The sequence below is a fragment of the Peromyscus eremicus genome, chromosome 2, assembly GCF_949786415.1.
Source record: "Peromyscus eremicus chromosome 2, PerEre_H2_v1, whole genome shotgun sequence".
Taxonomy (NCBI): domain Eukaryota; kingdom Metazoa; phylum Chordata; class Mammalia; order Rodentia; family Cricetidae; genus Peromyscus; species Peromyscus eremicus.
Window position 1 is genome coordinate 55,506,850 of NC_081417.1, and position 10,519 is coordinate 55,517,368.

Sequence of the window (10,519 nt, forward strand, 5' to 3'; positions counted from 1 at the left end):
CAGTCTCTCTTGTGGTGTGTGGCTGAAGGCTGCAGTATCAGCTTTTGAAAAAGAAATTAATTACATTAGTTAGATGCCCTTAAGTTAGCATCATCCAAGGATGGCTTAATAATTTACAAATTATTGTAATAATTTACAAAAGGGCAGGCTGTGTGGAAATGGATAGTGCTGGGGCCCACAAGGTCGTTCATAGCCACAGATCTCAAAGTGAGTGGCAGGCTAAGGGCTTGAGAGGATTTGTGGCTTTTAGCCAAGGGACACATCAGGTTACAAAATATCATGTTCCTTTGTTCCTTCCGTCCTCCTGGGTTCCTCACTGTCTGACCCTGCTGGCCGTCTCAGGGCAGGAGGCCTTGAGCAGCCTCTGATCAGTGTCTGAGCGGAGCCTGGGTGGGGACAGGCAGAGAGGTATCGAGGGGCAGGCTAGACCTATTGTGTGGATATTTTTATGCCTTGTTCTTCTATTCTCTATAAATTACTACTAATAAAATCTGCTCTGCTTGTAATTATTTATTTATTTATTTATTTATTTATTTATTTATTTATTTATTGTTTTTTGAGACAGGGTTTCTCTGCGTAGCTTGCGCCTTTCCTGGATCTAGCTCTGTAGACCAGGCTGGCCTCGAACTCACAAAGATCTGCCTGGCTCTGCCTCCTGAGTGCTGGGATTAAAGGCGTGCGCCACCACCGCCTGGCCTGTTTGTAATTTTTATATGTAAAAATAATGCAGGTTCCCACCTTATTTTTAGAGCTGGAGCACTAATCACACCCTCTGGCAAAGGCAAAAGGAAGCTGGGTACCCCCTCTCCTGAGTACTGAGGTTGAGTGGGGTGTCATCCAGAATCGAGGTCCCCTTCCTTTTCTAAGGGTCTTCGGTTTTGTTCGGGTCTCCTTTAATCTCCCACACCTCAGGGCCAGGTTGGTCTTAAGGGTGATTCCAGTCTCCTTTCCAGTGATTGGCAGCACACATGTCTGTGTCTTTCCAGTGAGGACAGAGAGAAGCCTTGCCTTGAGTCTGTGTCAGCTACTTTTCTGAAGGCTGTGACAATACCCAGGGTTAACAACAAAGGGAGGAGAAGTTGATTTCGACTCAGTTTCAGTCCATCAAAATTCAGAACATAAGGGGCTTGGCCACTGTACAGCCAAAGACAAGAAGCAGAGAACACCACATAAGAGCCCAGATCCTATACTCCTTGATTGTGTTCCTGGTGACCCGCTTCCTCCATCTATGGTCTTCTAGAGATTCCACAAACTCTGCCACCAGCGGAGAACCACATGCTCCAGGATAAGAACCTGTGGGGATATTTCAGACATAACAGAGGCTCATGAGAGGAGCCACAGGATCATACCGAGTGCCAACAGAAACTTCTGAAGCTGCTGCCCTTCGCTCCCTTCTCTCACGGAGGAAGCCTCAGCTCTGAGGTGGGAGGACTGTGGATTCTTGACTGATTCAAATAGCCACTTGGGTGCTGCAATTCTGCCCTTGTTTCCATAATGTTTTTTTTTTTTCTTGGAACAAGGACAGAATTGATTTGAGTGCCCCCTGGCATCTCTCTGGCCCCATGCTGGTGGCTTTCAGGGAAGATGGCTTTTAGACTTATCCATGAAACACGTCACCCTTGCTGGCCTCTCCTGACCTCCTGTGCATACCTCATACCCTCTACTTTATAGATGCACTGTCACAGAGCTGGTGCTCCTCAAGCCCTCACCTTTAGAAGCATGGTGTTCCATCACAGTGTGTCACAGGGTACCTGAACACCTCCTGTGCTGCTCACCCAACATGCAATGCTCTGTCTTTCTCCTTCTTTTTCTTCCTCCCCTATTCCTTCCTTTCTCCTTTCCCGATTCTTTCATAACAGAAGGAAATGGTAGTCAAAGGAAGGAGAGAGACTGGTAATTTAGTATCCCGACACTGAATCTGAATGCTCCTAAACTGAATCATAAGTTGGAATTACTGCTCAGAGTGAAGAACCCAAGACCCAATACCTTCTCCTTTCTGTAGGTGGTACTTCTCCATTGGAATATCTTGGCCTCTCCTCCACGTCCAACAGACAAGGCTCAGAGGCACGTTCCTGAACCTCAGAGCCCTGACTTTACATGTCAAGGCTTATCTCAGTATCCATGTCAGTGTGGGAAGATGGGCTTACTAGAAAGTATGGCTTAGCATTCCTGTAAATAGGAGGAGGCTCAAGTCGACTCCAAACATATTTCTGTTGCAGTGATTTGCTGGGACACTCCTCAGCCACAGTCTCATCTTCAGTAGCCACAGCAGAGTTCAAACTCCTTCAGTCCTTCCACATCTGGACTACGTTATTCTGTCAGTGATGGGTGGGCAGCCTCTCCTATACACAGCTCTCCCTTCTACCACTCACTGGCCAGCAGACCTCCCCACTGCGATGCCTTCTTGCTGTGACAGTCAGGGAATAAAGCTGCCTTCGGTCCTTTTCCAGGAGCAAGGCATCTCAGAAATGGCGTTTGGCTTCCTTGTTGAGCAGTGACACAGACAACAGGCAGTCCCAGCCTAAGGAAATTCCAGAACAAGCATGTTAAAAAACCTCGATTCCAGAGTGCCTCTCTTGGACACTCCCAGGGACACCCTGGTTCCATAGTTCCTCCCCTGGAACTCCCCCAGTCGAATCTTAGTTTTTATTTCCTGTGTGACTTATTTCTGCCTCACTTATCACTTGGAAAGGGCATTTTTTTTTAGTACTCTATTAATGTGTCCTAAGTAGTGTGGAAAGAGATGGCGTGCAAGCATCCAGCAAACTCAGCTCTCAACCTTCCGCTATTCAACTTCAAACTGGCTTCCATCTTGTATGGACTGAAATTACTTTCTAACTGACTGAAGGAAGAATTCTTTATATCCATCTAGAAAAGCGACTCACCCTCCCTGAATGATAGCGTAACCTGGCATTTCTCATTTACTTTCGGTTTAGACAAATTGTGAGTATTTCTTTTGCTTTTGCAAGAGATCATGGCTTTGCATTTATAATAAAAACAAAACACATGTGCTACAACATGAGTCAAAATGTCAAAGCTGAACATGCTTCTTTGCTTGGCAACATTCTCTTTCACTGCACACACAAGCATATATTTTAAAAATCCAATGATATAGCCATCTGACTAAAAATATTAATAAAAATAGAAGTTTATCTTTGTTTTTCTCAAGAAATAGCCTCTTTCTCCCACAGTTGTAAGGAAGACCATTTGATTATTTCTAAGCATCGCATACCACCAAGCATATCCCTGCAGAGTGACCTCAGTGCCACCAGCACTGATGAACACTGTTACATGTTACTGTGAACAAAGGTAAGCAGGTATCAGAATAAACTCCATGACTATCTCTAGCAGTCTATTTCCAATGTGATTCTCCTTTGCTTGAATCCTTGAGTTTAGCCAAAGTCCATAGTGATGTTTTCATTGTGTCTAAGGTTTAATGGGTGGAGAGATAAAGGGAAACTATAATCTTGGGCCTTGGGACCCATGTGGAAAATGTGTTAGTCATCTCAGGCTCACACACAGAAGCCAACTCTGTCATGCTTGCTTCAAACACATTTTAATTCTGCTTTCTGAGTTGGCCCCAGTGTGGGAGGTTTATGTGTGACCGGAAAGGATGACTAACTTCGACTGACATCAAAATGGCCATCTGTAGTAGAAAACTCAAGGATTTAAGCAAAGGCATCTGGAAATAGACTACTAGAGAGATAACTTGTGGAATTTGTTCTGATACTTGCTTACCTTGGCTTGACAGTAACATCATGGGGTCCCAAGGACAGAGCAGTTTTTATTCCTACCATCATGTACTTGTCCTTGGGACCCCATGATGTTGCCTTTCTTCCTCGAAGTTCAAGGCTCTAGAGGTGGCTTGTATTTCAGTCATAGCAGGTGCATTTCAACTTTCGAATGTGAATTGCTTCACTTTTGTAATAGGAATCAAGAAGAGGCATTAAACAGTATCCTAGACCATCCCCAGTCCCAAGCCTAGAGAAAATGCCCAGCATTCTCAGTGGGAGAGATTGTAAATAAAGGACATGGGTCACCAATTACAGTCTTTCAGGGTCAGTACCAATGGAGCAACCTCCCTCAACTCTGACATCCCCTTCAACCTCCAGAAAAAGGGCAGTGAGCAGCCTGGAGCAGAGATGCTGTGGAGAAGCACATTAGCAACAGTGGAGTTTGGTGAGGCGGCACATCACTCATCTTGGTCATCAGTGAGAACAGGTCTCCAGAAGGGAATGCAGAGCCTTGGAATGGTTCTCTAGGGGACATGGAATTGAGTACCATTGTGATGGTCACTCCTGCTCCTTAGGCTCAGAGGGGGCCCAGTTCCAGTCTGGGAGTTAGAGCCTGTAGTTGGAGAAGGCAGCTTTATTTCAAAACAATGGGCGTTCTCATTTTTTAGGGACAAGTGATTATTCTTATTTAAGAACAGCTGAAAAACTAGCTGACATCTCTAAGCAACTTAGTACCAGAGGTTGAATGTGTCCTTCAAAAACATAAAACATAATATGGAAACCCTAGTCTCATTTATACAGGATATGACTTTTTTTTTTTTTTTTTTTTTTTTTGCAACCAAGATCTTTTCAGAGTCAGTCAAGTAAAAATGAGATCATTAAGGGGGGCCTTCTTCCAGTATGATTGGTGTATTGTTAAAAAGGGAAATTTAAACACAGGCATGGAGGAAAATCTATGTCAAGAAACACAAGGAGGAGCTTCCATGAGACTCAAAGTAGAGATTGAAGTAAGGCATCTGGCCAGCCAAGGATTGGCAGAGCTGTCCAGCAAACCACCGGAAGTTGGGAGCGAACCCGAGAATAGATCCTCCTTGGCCTTTGAATGAACCAAGGCGGCGCCATCCCCTCAGAGCACAGCCTCCAGAGCAGACAACACAGCCATTTGCAGTAGTTTCCTGCAGCAGTCTCGGACATTACTACAAGTGGTTAAGTAACTGAGAGAAACAATTCAACACTGACTACAAGGTTTCTGGTGTGTAGAATTGTGCAGTTGAGGGGCGGGTTAGGATGACTGTACTTGAAGCATCCTCAAGGCCGTAATCATAGTGATTGCTTGACACTGAGGAGTAGCTGTGAGTGCAGGTGTCTTGAGGTGTAACCACAATATGAAGGGCTTCCACCATGGAAGCCTCAACTCTGGCTGTGAGGCTCTCACCCTTTGTCCCATTCCTCACCATGTAGCTTTTCTCTTTCCAAAGGTTATACCTGCTTTACAGTTGGTGGTGTTTTCTTAGCCGCCCTCCTAGGTCAGAGTAATGGGGGAAGAGAGAGAAATTATTGTAATTTTCAGTCTCAAGCTAAGTCTTGATATTATTGTTGTAACCTTGGCCAACAGTTTCCCTGTGGTTTGGACATTTTTACCGTTGGACAACAGCTGTGATTGCTTCCTCATTCCCACTGTCATTATTTTTTCCCTTTGAGCGTTGCACTTCTGCCGAGCAATGGATCATTAGGATAGACGAGGAGTATGACGGTGTTTGCTTTTAGCGGATCAGTTTTAAGATAATCTATTTTCATCACACCAAGAGCGAGGCCGGCCAGTTAGCACGAAGAAGAAATATTAAGGGCAATGTATTTTCATTTACGTAAGGTACGAGATAGCCCACGTGCTGGTTTTTTTCCCCCACTTAAACACTGAAGTGAAGGCTGTGAATGAAGCTCTGGTGAAGACGAAATAGGAAGGAAATTGATTTAAAAACAGACAGATGCTGGTGAAACGATCTCTGGGAGGCTGGGAATCTGGTCCACTTTACTCTCGTCTTTTTCACCTTCTAGTGAAGTGCCACCCACTTTTTTCCATTTCATTTCAGTCTGTCTTCCAATACACCATCTGTCTGCTTCATCTGAAAGCTCACAGACAGAGGAGAAAATAGGGTAAGATAAAGGAGGCCAAATTGTGCTGGAGGGATTTAATGGAGGTCAGCGGTCCCCTGCCCCGCTGCTTTTCCCACTGCTTCAAATTTGGTTTACACGTGTTACTGATGGCCGTGCCGCCGAAGGAGCCCTTCTAGAAACCCAATCTCCCCAGTTCTGAGGACACAGGCTTCAGGCTAGAATCTCCTCCTGACATGACTAAAGTTTCTCACTGCTGCACAAAGTAAGAAGTTCTGTGCGCACACGAAGGTGAGAAAATGGCGGGCTGGAAAAGCACTCTAGGCTGAGGAGAGGGAGTGGAGCCAGCCAACACAGCCTGTGACTGTCCCACAAACGGGGCTGCTCTGCGGTGATGGACATCTGTGGCTCTTATTCCTGTACCACACTGATCTTAGTATCATCTTCATTTCTTCTGTTTTAATTTCTGTAGTTATTCACTCACTGTCTCTAAACATAATCACTCAGGGTTTCATGTCATCTCACGACGGCAAGTTAACCATCCTCATCGGGAAAGTTGTTTTTGTGTACTCCCTCCATTGAAGGATTCTCCCTGTTTGTTCTTTGTCCTCCCTGGATCTTACCAGTCACATCCGTCTTCTCTAGAACATCATCTGTCTGTGGATACAGCCATAAATAAGTAAAGACTCTCTTCTTAAATGTCTGGTGCCCGGAGTTATGCCTCTTAGAGCTGCATTTACATTTCCAATCAGGACATCACATTGAATATTCATCATGAGCTTTTCATCAGCTATCAATATAGTCTTTTGATGCACTGCTGGGGCCAGCCCCTGGTTTCTTCCACCCAGCAGTGATTGGGACTTTCATGTTCTCCTTAAATTGCTACACTCACTTTTACAAATTGCATTATTTTTCTTTTATGTCTAACCTCTAATTTATGCTAGTCCAATTGCCTTGTCACAAACACCTTTTAAAGATATTACCTATCTACTGGTTTTTTTTTTGTTGTTGTTATTGTTATACTTACCACACTCAATCGATGCTTTATTTTTTTTTAAATCTTTTTTTTCTTTAGATGCATCAGCCCTGGAGATGAGGGAACTTCTCAGTCTCCATGATTTATTTGAAATATCTGGAGCAGAGGACTGGATAATGATACTGAGATGCATATTGAAGTAAAGATCAGAGGGAGACACATAGCAAACAATAGCGACAATTACAGAAACAAAGAGAGAGGCAGGGAAAGGCGTCCCCGCAGGCTGGGAATTAATTGAACAGGGAAAGCCACAGAAGGACAGGTGAGCATTTCCCACTCACCAGCTGCCTTCAGGTCCACAGCTAGCTCTGCTTCCTGACTTGAAAGTGAGGCTTGGAAAGACAAAAAGAAAGGAAGAAAAAGGGGAGGAAAGAAGGGAGGGAGGGAGGGAAGGGGAAGAGGTGGAAAAGCCATCTATTAACACATGTGTTGTTTCTCATGCCTGTGTAACATTTAGGTGTCTTTTGAAATCTGCACACGCACTTCCTACCTGCTGTGCTCAATCTCAGAAGCCAGAGCTGTCATTAAGGAAAAATAGCAACCTTTGTTCTCTCCCCAAGGCATAGCACACTGTGCCAGTTTGTTTTTTGTTTCCAAGAAGAAAACAAATCTCTCTCTCTCTCTCTCTCTCTCTCTCTCTCTCTCTCTCTCTCTTTCTCTCTCTCTCTCTCTCTCCCCCTCTCACTCTCTTGACTGGTGAGCCACACTCAAGCCTTCCGTGTTTTTTTTCTTTCCTTTTCCTTTTGTGCACTGATGATAGACAGACACACTATTACTGTTGTTCACCAGGCAAGATTTTCTTTCCTATATTTTCAAGTTGCTCGTGATGACATCAGGCTGCTTTCTGTAATGAATGATTTTCATGCTTGATGTGATAGAGGCACCTTTGAAGCAGACATTTCCATCAGAGACAGGGAGGAAGTGTGGGCAACCTGCGTGCACATCGCCAAGTCTGTAAGGACTAGTCAAGTCTCTGGGCTTTTAAAAACTAAACTGGAAACCAGAACAGTATATTTCACACTTTTTGTCTTTGACTGAGCTTTATATACTCAAACTTTATATCATTAAATATATCACACAGGCCAGAGTTATGACAAAAGGTATGTACAAACAGGGCATAGAAAGCTGTCTGAGTTTACGGAGATATAGTATTTCAGTTGTAGAATATAACACTTTGTTCTTTTTGTGGTTGCTATTCAATATGAGAGTTGTCTCTAGCCCCAGAGATCATCTTTAGACAGCCTGGGTTTATAGGACATGATATTAGTTAGTTAGGCAGAGATTAGTAACCTTGAAGTCCACTGAGGATTGGACCCCTTTTCATGGACAATTTTAGACCAAACCTCCCATTTCTTTGTTAAGACTAGAAAGGAAAACATCACAACTGCCCCACTTAGGCTTTCCAGTCAAAAGAATGGAATACTCCTGGCCATGAATGGTGTTTCAGGAGTTTCTCAAGTAACAAAACACATAGATTCCTCTGATGAGAAATCCCAAGATGAAAGGTTTACGAGGACTACTACTTCTCAAAGGATTTCACCACCTGATCTGCTCGCATAGGGCCAGATGACTTGCCTTCCTCAGTCTCTCCTTTTCCTGTGGCCATGTTAGCTTTCATCCTATGTCCTAAGCCCTGTCACCTTCTTAAGGGCCTTGCATTTGTATAGACCAAGCATGTTCACCATGGTCTGTTTCCCTCACCACCTACTGCTCATTCTTTCACTTTCTTTTATAGCCAGATGTTCTATCCATACTGCCCATCTAGACTGCTTCACTCCCCATGGTATACTGGATCTTTTACCAATGTGAAATTCATTTATTCTTTGATTTATATTATTGTGAGTTCTATTTTGTTACATACTAAAGTTACTATCTTTCATAGTTACTACGTGAAATATCTTTCCAAGAGACAAGTTGTTCTTCTGGTTTGCCGCAAGCTTCAGGCTCTTCCTTCTTTCAGCATTAGATTCCTGAAGAAAATCCAATGTCTTGGGGTATATTGCATCAATAATTTGATAGCTAAAGGGAAGGACCACTCCAAGATGTGGAGAGTACAAAAAAAAGAGAGAGAGAAAGAAAAAACCACCACCACCACCAACAACAACCAAACCAAATCAAACCAAACAAACAGACAAAAAATGAAAAAAGAAAAACACAACCAAACCAACCAAACAAAAGCCCAGAATACAACCTGCCTAGGATTTATTTTCTTTCTCCGTTACGGTATTTTCTGCCCAGGTGGACATTTCCTTCCTTAAACTGTTCTGTTCTGTCTTTTGGTCTGGAGCCATTTCTTATATATCTTGTGTTTCATGTATGGGACCCTTTCCCCTCTGTTGTGTTCATAACATTTGTTCTTTGTTGTTAGGGACCATTGCCTCATCAGGAACACAAAGGTAGGTGCATCATAAATACCTAGAAAACAAGTAAAAAGTGAAGCCTGGTGATGGCTGCTGGGAAGATGGGCACTGCTCAGGTGAGGCTTTGCTGCTGCTGGTCTAGTCTAGGTCATAACCGCTGGTGCTGTTAGGCAGATGGGAAATGGAAGTCTTGTTAGGATTTCTATGACCAGAGAAGACATTGTAGTGCCTTACTCTTGTGCTGCTTTCTAATAATAAGAACATGAAAACAATAGGCATTCACACTCCACATGTGCTTTTCTTTCTGCTTTCTCAGACTCCAATGATGACACACACTGAAGGTGCCAAGTCTTCATGATGGGTAGATCCTTTCACGCCATGCAATGCTCTTTCTTATCCCTACTAATTATCTTTATTCTGAAGCCTCATCCATCTTATATTAACATAGCTACTCCTGATTTCTAGTACTATGGTTTGCATGAACACTCTTCTGTATCATATTCATTTTCTCCTGTTTCTTAGCTGTCAGATCTCTTGAATAAAAATGATTGCTTTCCCAGAATGCCATTTTCTCTTCTTGCCTATATTTTTGGATGAGTGATTTTTAGGTTTTGTTTTTTATCATGGCCTATTGTTTCTGTTTGATTTTGAAATTTTGTTATTCATGTTCTACTGGATAAAAATTTTAAGTATTCAAGGAAAAAAGTAACCCTATTATGACAGGGCTATTTAAGTCCCTTCCCCCCACTAGGGTGGGCAGATAGATGTCTGAGTTCTCTTTTACTGTGCCTTTGTAAGCAGCATGGTTTTGCTGCTAAGTGCTTATTAGAAGCTGAAACTTTTCCTTTAAAGCCATATACTTCTTGAAATTGATAGTTGCCTTAGAAATCTGTTTCTGAACATAAGGATATTGTCTACGGAGTCAGAAAAAACTCATTTCAGACAAGACTTCTGTGTGTAACAGTGCCTGGGGAAGGTCCTTTAAATGAGAACATAAAAAGAGAAGGAAGGCAGAGCTAGCTCACTTGTAAGAGCATGCCGTGAAAGCATGAGGAGCTGAGTTCAGTTCCCCGCTGCCCATGAGAAAAGCTAAACACAGTGGTGTACATCTAGCCAGAGAAAGGCAAATCCTTAGAGCCATTGGCTGGCCAGCCTAGATAAATTGGTGAGTTCTAGGTTCAATGGGAGACTCTGATTCACAGAATAAGATGCAAAGAAGTTGAGGAAGAAATCTGGCTGTTGGATGTTGTTCTGTATGCTGTGAACATGTGTTTTTC